Source organism: Balaenoptera borealis, assembly GCF_965194805.1.
Source record: "Balaenoptera borealis genome assembly, chromosome: 18".
Taxonomy (NCBI): Eukaryota; Metazoa; Chordata; class Mammalia; order Artiodactyla; family Balaenopteridae; genus Balaenoptera; species Balaenoptera borealis.
In genome coordinates, this window is record NC_138877.1 from 20409313 (window position 1) to 20427226 (window position 17914).

Consider the following 17914-nt stretch of genomic DNA (forward strand, 5'->3'; position numbering starts at 1 on the left):
CCCAGTGCCCCTCTCTGGGTCCTGATCCTTCCACCCAAAGCTTATTCCATCTGTGGGCCACTGTCTGTGATCCGTCCCAGCACCTAAAAGACTTCTGTGTCTCTCCATGACATATGAAGAGCAAGGCCACTCTCGGTTTCACCCAGAGTCCTGCCTCCTTTTCTGGATTTACTATTGCCTTAGTGGACATTGTATAGTTGTATACAATTTACAGTTGCCTTAGTGGACATTGTATAGTTGTATAGTTGTTGTATAGTAGTTGTTGTATAGTCCTTAGTCTTGTCTTCCAACTGGTATGGACATTTATCACCCCATCTTAAGCATTCTCCTAAACATGTCAGGCAAACTGTGGGCATAAGAGGCAGGTGGTGTGAAGTCCTGTTAAGTACTTCTGATAAGCAGTCCATCCCCTACCAGGCAACAAAGAAAAGAGGAACCCTGACACTCTCTCCCCTTTTATGACCTGAGTTCTGAATTTCCTCTACAAAAAAGGAGAATCTTGCTGTTAATGGCGATGTACACAGTTTTCTTTCTCTTCATAAACTGCAGTACAGGCCGTGTTCCTCAAACCCAACCAGCCCAAAGAGAACTCCCCATTTCCCCAAGACCTCTCCCTTCTCCTGTATAGTCCTCACCTGAGTTAACGACACTGCCTCTACCAGGTCATCACCCAACCTCATCATTTAACTTTTTTCCATCCCCCTGCACGTCTCTCTCTCTCTCTCTCTCTGTCTCCCCCCTAAATTCAATCAGTCAGGCAGTCCTTATTTTATCTAGTAAATATTTCTTCAGTTGTCTACTCCTTTTCATTCCCCACAACTCCTGTCTTGGTTCAGACTCACATTACCGCTTTCTTAGGCTGTTGCAATGTCTCTTTAACTGGTTTCCCTCCTCCCATGTCTCCCAACTCCCGCTCCAGCCCATTCCTCACGTGGTTGTGTCACTGTCTTACTAAAAATCTTTCAGTGACTTCTTATACAACCATATCCAATTTTATTGCTGATTTCTTTTTTTTTTTATTGCTGATTTCTTTTTTTTTTTTTGGGCCATGCTGCACAGCTTGTGGGATCTTAGTTCCCCGACCAGGGATGGAACCCAGGCCCACAGCAGTGAAAGCACAGAGTCCTACTAACCACTGGACTGCCAGGGAATTCCCCTTATTGCTGATTTCTAGCTTAGAGGCTAATCAGAGAATACGGTCTATAACATCTCTATTTAGGATATTCTATCAATATTTTCTTTGTACCTAAATGCATGATCAATATTAGAAGATACTCCAACAAAATAGGAAAGAATGTATATTTTCTGTTTCTGATTTACAAAAAGAAACTATTTACAGTGTCCATATCCTGTTTCTACTAAATTGATTTCAGTGATTATATTCTGCAATATCTAGTTTGTTATTTTTTGTTTATTTCATATTTCGAATTTAAAAAGCCACATATTGACAGCTATAGTTTAATGGTGTTTTGTCAAAATTTCCTTATATTTCTAGTTTTTTTTTTAAGTTGGACGATACGGTGTTTGTTGCATAAATTTTCCATCCTCTGTGAATAAAACTTTTACCAATATTTATTTATAAAAAAGAACAAGTCTAAGATTTTTTCTCAGAAATAAAAATGCCCTTCATGGAATGGCTTCTCCTTACACTCTCCAGCCTTCTCTTCTGGTATTACCTCTCTCTCCCTTTCATTTTAATAATACAGCCTGCTTTGGGTGCTTCAGATCTTTCCAGATACACCTAAAATTTTGCTCTCCCTAAAGTTCCCATCATAACTATGACTCAGCTTTATATCTGAGCTCAGCTGTGGTATCTTGAACCCCCCAGATTAATCTAAATGCACTTTGTAAACTCATAGCACCTGTGTTAACCTGCTTCTCACCACATCTTGTAATCTGTGTATATGTCTGGGTTTCTCACCAGACTGTAAGTGCTTAAGAACGTGGACCAGACTTTCATCTCTTTTTGAACCTCACAAAGCCTGAAACCTGGTAGGCTGCTCAGTTCTCTTGCACTGTACCTGACCAAACAACTTCCAGCCAACACCCCAATCTGAGCCTTGTCTCATCTTACCCATCCTCCCCGTGTCCAATATGACTGATCATCTTAGGTTTCCATAAACCCTTCACTCCCCCTTGCTGTTTGATCTGACTTCTCCAGAATATTCTGGAGTGCTTCTTAGCAAGAGTTGGCTTCTCTCCCTGTTCTTTTTCCTCATGCTTCCTTGGGTAACTGCCTCCGGGTTTGTGTTCTCTTGCCTCAGAAGTGGTTTCTTGTGATTCAGCCCCATCCCCTGGAGAAGGAGTTGGAGAGAGATCAGACATTATGACCATTCAGTACTTTTTGTTCTGAAACTATGCTCTCCAGGCCACTTTTTCTGATTGCCGTTGGGCTTACCAAATGGAAAAATAATGGATCCATCGACAGGGGCATCTATGAACACTCAGAAGTTATAGTTCTCATTATAACTGCATCAATTTGCATTGTTTTAATTAATTAGCTTCTTGAAGAATTAGTTTGTATAACATAATTACTGATTCAGATTCTTTAAGTTGCAAGAAACAAAACTCAGTCAAGCTAGTCTGCGTGTGGAGGGGGAGAAGCTCCCTTATGTGGAGCAATAAGAGAGACAGGGGTCATGAGAATTCGTGAATAAGACACATGATAAAGCTGAAGCTTATGGGAACTGAACTTAGAAAGTTGCCAGGAAGTGGGCCGGCCCCAGGGACTACCACTCGCCCCACTCCATCTCTCATGGGCCATATCATCTCTTTCTCCCCATTACCCTTTTCTTTCCCTATACTCTGCATATCTTTCAACTTCCTCATAGCATCTACATATTCTTGGGTTTTGCTCCTTTATAAATTTGGCGTACACAACCCATCATGGTCTCTTCAGCTTCTCTCTGCATCAATTTCATTCTCTCCATATTTTTTTTGGCTTCATTTCCGTAGAGAGAGTTGGCTCCAAGTCATCTCTTTAAGCTGTGGACGGATGTATCTGTAATCAGTCAACTTTGCTCCATCTCCGTGGCTACTATTTTGGTCAAATCACTATCATCTCCCCCCTGAATTAGTACAATGACTTTTCCTACCACCATCTTCCCCCATTCCCAATCCATTTTCCATACCCTTCAGAGAATTCCCATTGTCTTCATGATAAAGTACAGATACTTTAACACCCTGACATGACCCTTCATGATTTAGCCTCATAGCCTGGTCCTTAAATACATTTCCAGCCTCAGTTCTTCCCACTTCTCAATCTTGTACTCTGCTTCCCACCTTACTGAAAATATTTAAGTTTCTTAAAATATACCATGTTCTCTCTTACCTCTGGTTATATGCTGTTCCTTCCAACTGGAAAACTTTTCCTCTGCAACTGGCCTTCTTCTACTTAATCTTCAGCTCTCAGCTTAAACATCGCTTCCTCCAGGAAGTCTTCCTTGACCAGGTTACTTGACTACACTGCTATATGCTCTCCTAGCACTGCACTTTCCGACTTGACCCTTTCTCCTGGCAGCCCAGGGGAGTATCAGACCTCAGCACACTTTCTTTTTCCCTATTGTCTGGGGCCACCCTGAGCCTACCCGGGCCCCTGGGGTGCATGCCAGACAGAAACTGCATGTATATCAAGTGTGACTTGGAATAAGAAAGAGGACTAATCAGAGCTTTATATCCCTGGACTTCTCCCACCTCACTGTCCTTGGTGCATAGATGTGGGCCAGGCCCTTCACTCATGCTGGGGATGTAAAGTTTATTGACCAATACTCTAGGATGTAAACGAACCCCAAAGGCATAGTTTGCAGAGATTTAATATGCATCTATCAGAATGGTCACCTGCCAAGTGATGTCTGTGATCCATAATTCCACCATTTCACATCTAAATCCACCGTTAAACACACTGTGGGCTGGGTGTCTGAAGACTCAGAGAAGAACCACTGACACTGCTAAAATCAAGGGATCTAAACTCCCTTTGAAATTGTAAAGGCTTTGTTGAGGAACGTCGCAGTTGTTCTGCCAGAACCTGAGAAATACCTTTGGGGCACTTTGTACAGCCCACTGGCCCGGCAGGAGCATTGTATACATACAGGGTTGAAAATGGATTGCCTGGTCATCCAGCAAATGAAGCTTTATTATGTGTTTGTCTGGTTGAGAAGAGATAAAAAGCATGAATCAGACAGAGTAAAATGTGGCCAACGTTTGGCCAGGGCTTGCCAGTGAAAATAAAAAGTCTTAACAAAGAGTGGCTTGCAGTTTCAGATCTCCTAGGAGAGAGAATTTGGTGTCTGTAATTAGAAATTTTATATCAGGTGTTAGGTTCACAAAATGGGCAGGCGGCTTTCTGGAAGCCCAGCCTTGGAGGGCAGGGAGTCAGTGTGTTCACCACCGGCGGGGCTGCCCCAGGGGAATGACTTGCGGGGAGGTTTGAGGACCAGACCTGGCCGAAGCCCAGCATGTCCAAGAGCAACGAGTTATCCAAGAAAAGGCAAGGGCCAAGCCCCAGAGAGTCTGGAAACACAAAGGGGCCACTGTTCTCCCTGATGAGGGCCAAGAAACCTCCTTCAACCTCATGCTTTCAGCAGTAGACTCATCCGTCTGTCTTTAACGATAAAAATCTGGCCAGCATCAGAATCAGATAACAAGAGTTCAGAAGTATTTGAAAGTCAGTAGAAAAATGGGAAATGACAATGATGTCATTATATCCAGAAGGCTAAATTGTCTGGGAATTTGGTGGTTTTGAGGGGGGGTTCAAGTCCTCATTTCCTGACACTTCAATGTTTATCTCTTTGCCTTTGGGGAGAGGTGTTACAGTGAGTCATTTGCACACAGGGTCATGCAGTACGTTCTGGATTGTGATAAACATTCAGAGAGAAGGTGAAGGCAATCTGAAGCCAATTTTGCCAATTGAACTATAGTGTTTAGCTCATGAGGTGTTTTTCTAAATTAAATCAGTAAACATTTATCAAACATCTGCCTATCCTGTGAGAGGCTGATACACAAAAATGAACAGGATTTGAAACGCAAGGAAGTGAAAAACAAACCAGCAGCCTGGAGATTATAGTTAATCTTTTCTGAGTTGTCCCCACAGAGTTAGAGACAGGAAGTGAACTAACTTACTAACAGCCAAAAAGGAGAGTTTTTCTGGGAAAGCTCCCTCAGTATAGCCAAAACAAATATTTTGATCTAGGGGAAAACAAAAGTTAAAATGAATGTAAAACTGACCTTCACATTAAGATGCTAGATAAGTCAACTAACTTCAATAAAAATACTGAACATTTGCTATGTGGTAGGTACTTGTTTTACGAAATTAAAAAAACGTGGCTGGCATTCATGAGGACAAATTTAAACACATATTATTCTGTGAAAAATGGGTATTATATGAAAATATGTTCCTTTTTCTCAAACCTCTTTTTTGTTGCTGTTTTTGTTGTTTAGGGATGTTAGATGGAGAAAAATTAAAAATTATTGTAACTAAAGTTCATGAATTTGGTAGAGTCTATCACGAATTCCTTGTGCATCAGACAAAGAAATGTGGACAGGATGATGGTATAGTAGGTGGATTTGTATAGTTAACTATTTATAGCCCAGCAGCATTGATTTATTAATTGATGGCTGCTGCATCCCAGAAGGTTCTTGAAGGCATCAGGCTATTGGACTAACTGAAATATCATACATCTTTGCTTTGGATTGGAATTATATCAACTTTACCCAGCAAATACTAGCTAAGAAATGCAGGAGAGGACATTTAGAGTGTGTGTAATTCATTCACTCCTCCAGCTTCATTAAATTCTGTCCTTGAATCAGGTTAGACCACCAGCAGTCCAGACATATGGTCTTCTGATGGCTCCAGGGCCACATTAAATTAACCTCTCACAAGATAGCCTTCACTGGCCCCAGAGGACTCTGGGAGGCAAGGCTTCCAGAAAACAGGGGGTTTGAAAAACTACTGGATATGATGGAGCTTTTGGAAAAATAAACGGAGAATTATTGCAAAAGATTACCAGAAGAAAAAGAAATAGAAACACCAGAAAAACTAAACACTGTGTAGGAAGAGAATTAAAATAATAATATCCTACTTGGTTCTGCCTTGAGCAACAATTACCTAGGTTACAATATTGTAAACACTGGTGAACACTTACACATGGTTTAAGGGGAGTTCATCTGAAAAACATCAAGAATTTTTAAAATAAACTTTTATTCAGAATAGTTTTAGATTTATAAAAAAAAATTGTGTAGTAGAGAGAATTCCCATATATTCCACATTAGTTTCCTCTGTTATTACTATCTTCTATTAGTATAGTACATTTGTCACAATTAATGAACCAATTTTGATACATCATTATTGACTAAAGTCCATACTTTATTCAGACTTCCTTGGTTTTTGCTTAATGTTCTCTTTCTGTTCCAGGATCCGTCCAGGATACCACCTTACATCTAGTTGTCCTCTCTCCTTAGGCTCCTCTTGATTGTGATAATTTCTCAGACTTTCCTTGGTTTTGATGATCTTGATATTTTTGAGGAGTCAGTTGTTTTGTAGACTGTCCTTCAAGTGGGATTTGTCTCATGAGGTTGTGGGTTTGGAGGAAGATCAGAGGTAAAAAGCCATTTTTATCACATTATATCAAGGGTACTTACTATCAACTTGACTTATGACTGTTGATGTTGACCTTGATCACCTGCTGAAGCAGTGTTTGTCAGGTTTCTCCACTGTGAGTTTACCCGTACCCCCTTTCCATACTGTACTCTCTGGAAGCAAGTTATAGCTAGCAGTATACACCTAAGGAGTGGGGAGTCACACACCGTCTCCTTGAGGGTGCAGGACCTACACAAATAACTTGGAATTCTGCACGAGGGATTTGTCTATTCTCCCCAATTTATTTATTTATCCAATCATTTATTTACATTAGTGTGGACTCATGGATATTCATTTTATATTTTAGGTTCTAATCCAATACTATGTTACTTATTTTGTTACTCAAATTGTTCCAGCTTTCACCATGGGGAACTCTTTCAGTTGGCCTATGACACTTTGACATACTCCCATCATTGTAGGTTTTTTTCTTTTCTTTTTAGCATCTCCTTACTTTCTGGCAGTGCAAGATGCTCCAGGTTCATCTTGTATATTTCCTGTCCCAGTGCTAGAATCAGCCACTTCTCCAAGGAGCCCTGGTTCCTTTTAACAAAGAATGGTTATTAGAAATCCAGGGCCAAGAGCTAGACCCTAGGTGGCCTTGTTGCTACCAGGCAGCAGGGGTCACTGCTTCTAGGCCCTCTCAGCTGACAGATCAAGGAAATATATATGTGTCTACTAATCAGTGTATACACACACACATATAAGTATTTCTATTTGTAGCCATCTGTATCTCTGTTTAGTAAACATGAGTTCATACTGATGTGCCCAACTCTAATCTATTACCACATGGTCATTCTAGCCTTCTAGCCTTGCTTGTCTGTAACCTCCTTCTCCAACAGTGAGAAACCTGGTTCCCACATCTGCCATCTGTTTACTGAATTGTTCAATCCCAATATACATGTATAGTGACTTCAGAATTGTTAACCTGTATAACCTTGAGAAACAACTTTATCAACTAGACTATGGTGTTTATATACCATTTATTTTGCCTTTAGTCTTAAAGATGAAAGTTACTTAGGTCAGCACCTTTTACACTCACTGCCTTCAGTGAGGTTGTTTCATGCATATATAATATAGTTAGAATATTTTGTCACATTCTTCATCCCATCCTGGGATCTCACAACCTCCCAAATGATTTTTTAAATTTGCACATGTTAAGGTTCACTCTTTGCGCTGCACAGTTCTATGAGTTTTTACAAATGCATAGTGTCGTGTATCCATCATTGCAGTATCATACAGAATGTTTAACCACCCTAAAAAATCCTCTGTGCTTCACTTTTTCAACCCTCCCACCTCCTGAGCCTCTGGCAACCACTGATCTGTTTACCATCTATATAGTTTCGCCTTTTTCAGAATGTAATATAAATGGAATCATACGTAGCCTTCTCAGACTGGCTTCTTTCACTTAGCAAAATGCATTTAAGACTCCTCCTTGTCATTGCAAGGTTTGATAGCTCATTCCTTTTTATTGAAGAATAGTATTCCATTATATGGAAATACTAATGTTTATCTATTCTATGGCTTATCCAACCTATTGAAACACGGATTGGTTGCTTTCCATTAAGAATTTTAATAAATTGCAAACTTAAAATGAATCAGCAAAACTACATGACTTCCAGAAAAGTTACTCTACCACTATGATGCATTGGGAGAAGTAGAGCAGCTGTAATGTTAGTTGCTGTAAAACACAGTGTAGTGGTGAAGAACACAGCCTCTGAATCCAGACTGCCACCTCCCAAGATATGTGAGCTGAGCTAGATTACCTACCATTCCTGGGCCTCATGTCCTTGTTTGTGAACAGGAATAGTAACTGTACCCATAGTGGCTTAAACAGTGGCTCAATAGACGTTAGTTATTGTTATAACTTATAATAATATTTTCACGTATCATGTAGCAAGCACTTTACATACATTCTTTTATGCCTTCCAACAAAATTTCAGAGGAGCATAATTATCCCCATTTTATAGATGGAGAACCTGAAATACAGAGACTACACCTCAACTTGAACTGAAATCTATCATTACAAAGGCTCTACTCTTCTATCTTTACTGCAGTGATTTTCAAGAGCATAAGGAATGTCTCCTTTTACTCAGCTCTGGACATATCATCTTCACTATGAGTTGCCACACATTATGAAGGACCAACTAGAATGTGAGAAAGAGATGATGATCAGGGTGATGAAAGACCTGGAAATCCTTTCAGTTGAGGCACAGCTGAAGGAACTAGAGATGGTTGGTGTGGAAAATGAAAAGTTGGGAAGGAAGTACAGCAAAATGTTAACAATGTGTGTCTCTTAATGGCAGGATAACAGATGATTTTATTTTCTTTATATTTTCTAAATTTTTTAAGATGGAATGTTTATTTTGTTTTTTTAATTTATTTTTTATAATTACTTTTATAATAAGAAAAAACACTTTAACAAATCACAGTTAAAAGAAAAATTTGAGTGATAGATGTTAATGAAACATTATGGTAATCATTTTGTAATTTATACACATACCAAATCACTATGTTCTACACTTTAAACTTATACAATAATATGTCAATTATATTTCAACAAAGCTGGAAAAAATAACACCTATATATACACATCCAGCACAATATTTAACCCCTTTTTGAAAAGGGAATTATTCACATTTTATTTTGAAATCTGACAGATTTTGAAATGTATATTTGAAAATATAACCTTTTTTTCCCTTGTGAATTCTATGAATATAGGTTACATTGAGCAGAAAGAAAGAAAGAAAAACTTGATAGTTTTTTCTGTGAAAGACAGGTTAAATGTTTTGCTTATGACCTCAGAAGACAGAGTTTGGTACCAATGTGTGACAATTATCTTGAAGCACACTTGGGCTCAATATGAATGGAATTGGTTGACATGTGAGGTGGCCAGCTTCCCTCTACCAGAAAGGGATTAATCACAGGCTGGGGTTGGGCTAGACCAGATGACCTCTGAGATCTCTTTTGAGTCTTACTCTATAACTTGGGCTACTACTTATGACCACAACATGTTTCTAATGGTTTTAGCTCATGATGTACAAATTGATGCTGTTAATAGAAATGCATTTAGTTTATTAATATTCAGGCACCCAAGAAACACTTAGCAATTTGTTTTACATATAAGAAGAAATGTGCTTGTACTTCCTTAGAATCTAATTTAGAATGTCTATTCATTCAAACTAGACTTCTTCCTCCTTGTATTAGTTTCCTAGGGCTGCCATAATACATTGACACAAACCAGGAAGCTAAAAACAACAGAAATGTATTCTCTCACAGTTTTGGAGGCCAGAAGTCCAAAATCATAAGCAGAGCTGTGCCCTCTTGAAGGCCCTAGGGAAGTATCTTTCCTTGACCACAGGCATTCCTTGGCTTGTGGTTGCATAACTTTCATCTCTGCCTCTGTCCTCACATGGCCTTCTTCTCTTCCCTGTGTCTCTCCTCTATGTGTCTCATATAAAGACTGTTATCATTAGGTTTAGGGCCCACTTGGATAAGCCAGGGTCATCTTTTTTTTTTTTAAAAATTAATTAATTTATTTTATTTTTGGCTATGTTGGGTCTTAGTTGCTGCATGCGTGATCTTTGTTGTGGCATGCGGGATCCTTCGCTGCGGCGGGTGGGCGGGCTCTTTGCTGTGGCACACTGGCTTCTCTATAGTTGTGGCGTATGGGTTTTCTGTCTAGTGTGGCGTGCTGGCTCCAGAGTACGCAGGCTCTGTAGTTGTGGTGTGCAGGTTCCAGAGCGCGTGGGCTCTGTAGTTTGTGGCGTGCGGGCTCTCTAGTTGAGGCACATGGGCTCCATAGTTGAGGCAGGTGGGCTTAGTTGCCCCGCGGCATGTGGGATCTTAGTTCCCTGACCAGGGATCAAACTCGCATCCCCTGCATTGGAAGGCAGATTCTTTACCACTGGACCACCGGGGAAGTCCCAGCCAGGGTCATCTTATCTTGAGATCCTTAACTTACTGAATTTTCCAAGTACCCTTTCTCCAAGTAAGGTCATATTCACAGGTTCTGGGATGTGGACATATCTTTTTTATTTATTTATTTATTTATTTATTTATTTTTAACATCTTTATTGGAGTATAATTGCCTTACAATGGTGTGTTAGTTTCTGCTTTATACCAAAGTGAATCAGCTATACATATACATATATCCCCATATCTCCTCCCTCTTGCGTCTCCCTCCCACCCTCCCTATCCCACCCCTCTAGGTGGTCACAAAGCACCGAGCTGATCTCCCTGTGCTATGCAGCTGTTTCCTACTAGCTATCTATTTTACATTTGGTAGTGTATATATGTCCATGCCACTCTCTCACTTCATTGGGTTGTGGACATATCTTTATGGAGGTCCACCGTTTAATTCACTATGCATTTGAATCAAGAAGTTGATGAGATATTTTAACCATTCTCTTTCTGACATTGATTCCTTACTCTAGTTCTTCTTTTCTCTATCCCTGCCTATCTTCCTGCCCATCTCCAACACTTAGCCCAGCCAACTTTTACCATCTTAGGAGTTTCTGATTTCACCTCTTCCAGGAAGCCTTCCCTGACCACTGTTGTTTTGTTTGCCTTCTACAGGCCCAGCATGTAGTGTGATCCCTGGCACATAAACAGAGCTTAATAAATATTTGTTGAAAGAATAAATGAATCTATCAAAGGAGGCCAATGATGATTCCTACCTTTCTTTGGCATTACTGAGAAGTGGTAAGTTTTCAGTGATGCCTGGAGAATTTCAGGCAGGAGATAAGGCTTAATTTTTTAAAAATTTTTTATAAATTTATTTATTTACTATTTTTGACTGTGTTGGGTCTTTGTTGTTGCTCGCGGGCTTTCTCTAGTTGTGGCGAGCGGGGGCTACTATTCGTTGCGTGCTGGGCTTCTCACTGCGGTGGCTTCTCTTGTTGCAGAGCACGGGCTCTAGGCGCAGGGGCTTCAGTAGTTGCAGCACACGGGCTCAGTAGTTGTGGTGCACGGGCTCTAGAGCACAGGCTCAGTAGTTGTGGCGCAGGGGCATAGTTGCTCCGCAGCATGTGGGATCTTCCCGGACCAGGGATCGACCCCGTGTCCCCTGCATTGGCAGGCGGATTCTTAACCACTGCATCACCAGGGAAGTCCGAAGACTTTATTTTTAGAAGGTTTGTTAATTCCAGAAAACCTTTGCATTGAAACCTCACCATGAATATTTTAAAAGAATGAGGTGTTTAACCTAAACTGTTTTTTATTCTCAAGGCACAAGAATGTAGGGAGTTAAAGACAAATTGCCACACTTTCCACAGGTCTAATGACTTTAATTAACGTTGAACGATGTTGGACAGTGGGAGTTTTTTGTTGTGTTGTGTTTTGGAACGAGGAGGATAAGGTTCTTCTGATGAAAGCTTCCCAGTGTAACTAGGACAGGAGGATGAAGACGATAAGGGGCTTTGTTCAGCTTGTAAAACTTCTCCTGATGTAGAGCAGCCCCCGCTGGATTGACCAGAGATAACTCGGCTTATTAAAAGGAGTTAAAATGGCACATTTTGAGGCTTTGTAATTGATTTAAAATTTGAAGTTGCTAACACAACATTGTAAATCAACCATACTCTGATATAAAATAAAAATTAAATACAAAATTTTTAAAAGAAACATATATATATAAGTTGAAGTTGCTGCCCTAAAACCCAGCAACTTAATGGGAACCCACCCCTTACCCTGAGTAGCTTTTTGAGAGGTGATTTATGGTACAGAAACCATACATGTGATTCTTGACATCAGAGCTTACTCCTGAGTTGAGTGTTATTTTTACCTGGGATTAGGGACTCTGAGGCCTGTGCTTTGAGATACAGTCTCAAGCCTTTCTGCTTTTTGAGGAAGGAGTTAATCAATGCCGTGGGCCTGTTTTCCTTTTCTCACTGCCTGACCACTGGGAGAGAAATGCCTGAGTCTGACTCTCCACCTCCATCCCTGTGGGTTTGACCAGGAATGTGAGTCTTCAAGCTTTGGGGACTGGCTGGGGGAAGGAGCTTCAGAACAGAGGAAGCTGGAATGAACCATTATTTCTTGAGTTACAAGGTACCAGGGACAGTACCCACCACTGCGCTGACGAATATTCCATTTTTGGTTGAGGATGTTATAAATATTTGGAGTTGCTTTTGAGACTCTTCAAGGAGAATATGGACAGAAATCATTGACAGTAAGGCTTTACCAGTTAGAAGCAAAATTGTAGACAACTACAGTTTGTTTTCAATGTCTGATGATTTCAGCATCTCCGTCGACGACAACAAATCCAATAATTGTTATTGGTGCCCACTCCATTTCAGACAGCATTCTAACACTGGGGCTATGTCTGTGAGCAAAAGGGCCAAGAGACCCTGTCCTCATGGAGCTTACATTCTAGTGGAAGAGACAACTGGCAAAACACACATCAAGTGAATTATATAGAGTGTTAGAAGATGACAAGTGCTGTGGGAACAAAGTAGAGCAGGGTAAAGGCGATGGAAGGTGGAGTGAGATTGCAGTAGTAAACAGGTTGGCCAGGCTGGGGGTTCTGGAGAAAGTGACGTTTGTGCAGGAAGTGAGAGGTTAGCCATGTGACTAGCTGGGGGACAACAGATGAAGACAGGGAGAATGGCCAGTGTGAGGGCCCTAAGACAGGAGTGTCCTGGTGTGCTTGTGGACCAAAATGGCTAGAGCAGAATGAACAAAGGGAAGTGAAGACAGAAAAGCCAGAGAAGTAATGCCAAGTCAGATGATGTTGGGCCTCAGAGCTAACAGTGTTTGGTTTTCACTCTTGAGTGGGATGGCGAGCTGCTGCAGAGGTTTTTGGGTTTTTTTTGGCACGGTATGTGGGATCTTAGTTCCCGGACCAGGGATCGAACCCGCGCCCCCTGCAGTGGAAGCGTGGAGTCTTAACCACTGGACCGCCAGGGAAGTCCCAGCTGCAGAGCTTTGAGCAGAGGAAAAACATGACCTAACTTGAGTTTTAAAGAGGATCACTCTGACCGCCATGCTGAGAATGGTCTGCAAACATCGGGGGAGAAGCAGGGAGAACGGTGACAAGGCAATTTCAGGAAACACAGGTGAGAGATGATGGAGATGTGGACCTGCAATTAGAAGTGGAAAGGTGAGAAGTGGACAAGTTCTGGGCACGTTCTGGAGGCAGAACCACCTTGATTTCCTGATGGATTGGCTGCGGCGTATGAGAAACAAGGAGCGGAGTCGAGGATAACCCCCAGTTTTTGGCCTGAACAACGGAAATGAAGAAATTGCCATCAGCTGAGTCGAGGGAGGCTGCAGGTGGTTTGGGTGGGATGGTGAGGGGTGTAGAACAGGAGCTCTGCTTTGCTTATGTCTTTTAGACACCCAGGTAGAGGTATCTAGTGGGAGCTGCAATACAAGTCTGAGTTCAGAGGACAGGTCTGGGCAGGAAATAAAAATTTGGGGGTCGGTTTACAGGTAGCATTTAAAGCCACTGGACTGACTGAGGTGATCAGAAGTGAGTGCAGATAGAGATGAGGGCCTAGCAGTGGCCCGAAAGCACTCTTGTGTGTAGAGGTCAGGAGGAACCAGGAGGAAGCAGCCGGAGTGATGGAGAAGAGAGACCAGTGAGGAAACAGAAGAATGAAGAGAGTCTGGCATCTTAGAAATCAAGTGAAGAAAGCGTTATCGAGAAGGGGTGATGGACTGTGTCCAGGGCTGCTGAGAGATCAAACACAGGGAGCACTGACCGTTACCTTAGGCAGCGCGGAGGTCTGCGGTGACCTTTACAAGCTGAGTTTCCGTGGGGAAGTAAGGGTGAAAAGCTAACTGAAATTGACACAAGGAAGGAATGGACTTGGTAACAAAACAGTCTGAACTCTGCTGCACAGGGGAGCAAAGAAGGAAAGCAGTTGCTGGTGAGGGAAGAGGGGTCAAGAGAAGATTTTTTAAATAGGAAAAATAGCAGCAGGTATGATAAGAAGGATGAGGAGAGGGTGGAAAATACCACAAACTGGGTTGCTTAAACAATAGAATATTTTCTCACAGTTATGGAAGCTGGAAGTGCAAGATTAAGGTGTCAACAGGGTTGGTTTCTCCTGCAGCCTTTCCTTGGCTTGCAGACGGCCGCCTTCCCGCTGGGTCCTCACACAATCTTTCCTCTGTGCCTGCACATCACTGGTCTCTCAGTATGTCCAAATTTCCTCTTCCTATAAGGACACCGGTCAGATTGGATTAAAGCTAACCCTAACAGCTTCATTTTAACTTAATTACCTCTTTAAAGGCCCTACCTCCAAATACAGTGGCATTCTGAGGTACCGGGGGATAAGGCTTTGACATATGAATCTTGAGAGCAAATAATTTGGAGCCCATAACGACACCCTCCATCTATGCAATGCATCACAGATGATCATCTCAACACACCACTTTATTTGTACATGTTTGCTTTGACTTTCTGCCCCTGGAACACAAAAGTTATACAAACTTTCCCTTTGGGGACCTTCAGGTAGAAGGTGTTGTTTTTCTAAGACCTAGGGTTGGTATCATCCTTACTCTCCAATGCTTGCAAACTTTTTCAATCCACAGTAAAAAATATATTTTATGTTTGACCTAGTACCCACACACATAAATATACAACCGAAAAAATGTCCACAAAGTAGTGATACGCACTTTGATGAAATGTTCTGTTCTATTCTGTTTTTTAAAAAACCTCTACAGAGATATCTGTTAGGCATCTCAAACAAATAATAATTCCTAGTTACATGTAAATAATAGTGTAGTAATCTAAGCACTGACTATCGGTTTAACAAAAACTTGGATTTTATCTATTGAGAGGGTAGAGGAAGGGGAACAGGGCATGTAGAGATAAAATCCTCATTCATCATAATCGGAAAGCAATGAATTTCCGAAAGAGTTGAATAGAGATATAGAATGTAGGCATGTTATTTTAAAATATGCAAGCAAAGCGTAGAAGGACCAATTAAAAACGTTGAGAGTGGTTGCCACTAGGGTGAGGGATGTGACAGGATGTGGGAGTTGGGGAGGTGGTGACTGAAAACTCTGTTTTTGTGAGCTTTTCAGGGCTCTTTGACTTTTTAATCATGCATTATATAAAAAAGTATATATATTGATAAAAATAAAAAATAATTTTAAAAAGACATGTGGTGTATGCAGCCACCTCTGTTGACTCAGGAGCAGCCTGATTAGTTTCTTGTTCTCACTCAAACGTCCACCAAAGGTTGTAGCTGCTTTTTGCTCAAATCTCTGAACTGTGCGTTTGACGGTGCTTGTGTTTTGGACAAGAGGTGCCCAACCCATTTTCTGTACATGAAGGCAACTCTTTCTGTAAAAAGAGAGGCAGGACAACCAGAGGCTAAGAGCACAGATGTTGGAGCCAGACCCTGGGTTCAGCTCCCAGCTGTGCCACTGACCAGCTGTGTGGCCTGGGGCGAGCCTCTCCACTTCTCCGCCTCCAGCTTCATTATCTGTAGCATGGAGATAATTACAGTACTCACCTCTAGGAGGTTGCTTTGTTTTTTTATTTATTTATTTTTTATTTTATTTTATTTTTGTCGGCGTTGGGTCTTTGTTGCTGTGCTCGGGCTTTCTCTGATTGTGGCGAGCGGGGACTACTCTTCGTTGCGGTGCGCAGGCTTCTCATTGCGGTGGCTTCTCTTGTTGAGGAGCACAGGCTCTAGGCGCGGGGGCTTCAGTAGTTGTGGCAGACGAGCTCAGCAGTTGTGGCTCGTGGGTTCTAGAGTGCAGGCTCAGTAGTTGTGGTGCACGGGCTTAGTTGCTCTGCAGCATGTGGGATCTTCCCGGACCAGGGCTCGAACACGTGTCCCCTGCATTGGCAGGCAGATTCTTAACCACTGCACCACCAGGGAAGCCCCATCTCTGGGAGTTTTATGAAAATTAAAAGAGTTCATTTTTTAAACATACTTAGAACAGCGCCTTGCAGGTTGCATACATAAATATTCATAAGAAGGTGGTACTTACCCTTTTTGATTCTATAGATTGAGAAAATCTTTTGCACTCAAATTTACCATGAATTCAGTTATCATAACAATACAAATATATAAAGTATTCATATTTAATTACACTTGACCCTTGAACAACACAGATTTGAACTGCGGGGGTCCACTTATATGTGGAATTTTTTCAACAAATATAGAAACTGCATTTTCATTTTACAGATCTTTAAGTTAACTAAGGGTGGGGAAAAGCTTGTGTTTGATTACAGATCACAATATATAGAATCAAAAGAACTAGGGTTTGAGTCCTGATTCTGTCCAATCCTGTTTCAGCTTTCTGCCTTGGGTGAGTCATTTAACAATTTCTTTGTTTTTGAGGCAAAGATAGCAGTACTCCGATTGGCACCCTTAACTCTCACGTTGCTCAAGGCTCAGCTGTATAATATATTATAAAATAACTCATATTTTGTTTATCATGTTTAGGTCTGCACAGTTTGCAAAAGAGTGTATCAGTAGGAAGTGCCATTACTTATCAGTCTATAGAGACTGTTCAGTGTGCATGTGAATTTGCACAAATCCGAGGAGGTATAGAGTTCACAACACACATATACTGTCCACATATTGACCCTCATTATCTGTAAAGTAGGCCTTATAATTGGTCATTTTTAACTAATTAGAACCCTCCCAGAACTTTTATGTGGAAGCTACACTAATATGACCTTCTCCCTCCCCCCACCGGAATCGTGACCCAAGACAAACCTGTAAGAGTTGAGTAAACAAAACCCACACAGGCTGCAGGAGTTTATCCCCTTGGAAACTTAACGTAAGAAATTATTGACTAGAGCTACTGGGAGGCATGCTTAGAATGCAATTGTAATTAAGAAAACTTAAATCTAATTTAGTCCATTGCCTGAGAATTGACTGTATTAAAAGAAGGGGTTAGCCCAGAGCAGAAGTGGAGGGTGGTTGGAACATAAAAGGTGTCCATGAGTCTCTTGCACTGTCTAGGGAAGGAGGCACGCTGACCTATGAACACAAATATGCCAATCTCTTTAACGCACATATCCCTACACTATGGAGGTGCAAATCCATATGATTGCATCAGTTAAGTTTTTATTTATGTTCATTTGTTCTGATCCAAGTTTATCAAGCAACATTCTGGTGATAATTTATGGCTTCCTGTGTGGGTTTGTCTATGAGTATAATTGTGCTCATCGTAAGAGAATAAAGTGGCATTTGGATTATTATTATTATTTAGCAGTTACCATGAATGAATTTATTTAGCATGAGTGCCACAGAAATCCTCAGCTCTGGTTGTCCAGCAGGAATCAGGTTTGGCACCTTCAGAAGGACAGAG

At 41.3% G+C, this 17914-nt stretch overlaps 1 long non-coding RNA gene across 2 annotated transcripts in view; it reads right to left on the reverse strand.

The window, feature by feature from the left end:
* LOC309615721 overlaps nt 1-17914 on the reverse strand; it is a 44445-nt gene that overhangs the window by 24801 nt on the left and 1730 nt on the right. The window contains exon 2 of one of the 2 annotated variants that reach the window (XR_014237018.1): nt 14631-14793. The exons of the other annotated variant lie outside the window; for it this stretch is intronic. This is a non-coding gene — a long non-coding RNA (uncharacterized lncRNA). The remainder of the gene's footprint in view (nt 1-14630; nt 14794-17914) is intronic. 2 annotated transcript variants of the gene reach the window in all.